Source organism: Austrofundulus limnaeus, unplaced genomic scaffold, assembly GCF_001266775.1.
Source record: "Austrofundulus limnaeus strain Quisiro unplaced genomic scaffold, Austrofundulus_limnaeus-1.0 Scaffold65, whole genome shotgun sequence".
NCBI classification, from domain to species: domain Eukaryota; kingdom Metazoa; phylum Chordata; class Actinopteri; order Cyprinodontiformes; family Rivulidae; genus Austrofundulus; species Austrofundulus limnaeus.
Genome location: NW_013952467.1, coordinates 1,605,203 through 1,606,602, shown reverse-complemented (window position 1 = coordinate 1,606,602; position 1,400 = coordinate 1,605,203). Strand labels below are relative to the sequence as shown.

Here is a 1,400-nt window from a genome sequence, read left to right as displayed (position 1 = left end):
AATGTATGAATATAATATACAAGTTTCACTTTTTAAATGGAATTACTGAAATAAATCTACTTTTTCATGATATTCTAATTTTATGACCAGCACCTGTATATATATACTCCTGACCTGATGTAGAGATTTCATTTTTTTCTTAAGACAACATTTTTGTTTAAATGTCTTTCCTAGAAGCCTTCAACTTAAATCATCTGTTGGCAGACCACGGTCAATAAAGATCCTACAGAGGGCACAGACCCAGCTTTCGAACAACGAGTAAGACAGAAAAAACTTTACCACTGAAGCTATAGAAGCCAAAGAGGAACACATRCGACAAGAATTAACAAAACATCTAGATCAGACCACATTCCAACAGGTTATGGATTTTACAGAAAAGGCAGGTTTAGCTCAGCATATCAGGTCCAAGACCCGACAACAAAAGAAGTTCACTTTACTGTAATTCCAACAACTCACTGAAGGAGGAACAACACACYGGAGCACAAGCAAATGCCAGGGGGACAGAAGTGGGTGAAGAATTTATCTGACAAAGAACTCACCCAGCCAGAAACCGAAATCCTGTCCAGAGGACTGAACTTTGCCGTCGCACCAAGAATAATTCCTCTGGTTGAGATGATCACAGCCACAGAATCAGCCACTCGCAACAACAAAATCCCAGAATTTGAAGCAGAACAACTTAGGAACAAAGTTTCAGCCTGCCTCAACAACGCCAAATCACCACCTTCTAATATCAGCAGAGAAGAGAGAGACGCTCTCACCACCCTCAGCAAGGACAAGAACATCATCATCCTCCCAGCAGACAAAGGAAGGTGCACAGTGATTTTGAACCAGAAAGACTACCATGAGAAGGTTATGACACTCCTTAATGACATGACCACATACGAGTCGCTGAAAAGAGATCCAGGAAGTGGATACAAGAAGAAGTTGATAGAGTGCCTGAAAAAGTTAAAGCAGGACAAGGCTATTAACCSCATTCTGTACCACACACTGTACCCAGGTGAGGCCACTCCTAGTCTGTATGGTTTACCCAAAATTCACAAACAGGATGTACCGGTAAGACCCATTGTRAGCATGATCAACTCTGTCACTTACAATGTTTCRAAATATCTYYCGTCWYTACTTGGTRCWTTAGTTGGCAGCTCAGAACATCACATACAGAACACTATGGACTTTGTCAACAAGCTGAGGGATGTCATCATGGAGGCGGATGAAACTATGGTCTCCTTTGATGTCACATCACTCTTTACGTGCGTTCCTGTTGATAAGGCGGTGGAGGTGGTCTGTGTAAGACTAAAATCAGACACCACTCTCAGCAGCAGAACCACACTTTCCACAGAACAACTGTGTCAACTTCTGAAACTGTGCCTGAAATCAACCTATTTCACATATGGGGGGCAATA

The 1,400-nt window shown here is 41.9% G+C and overlaps 1 protein-coding gene across 1 annotated transcript in view; it reads right to left on the bottom strand.

Moving 5' to 3' along the window:
• whr1 (winged helix repair factor 1) overlaps positions 1-1,400 on the bottom strand; it is a 5,181-nt gene that overhangs the window by 1,471 nt on the left and 2,310 nt on the right. The window lies entirely within an intron of this gene.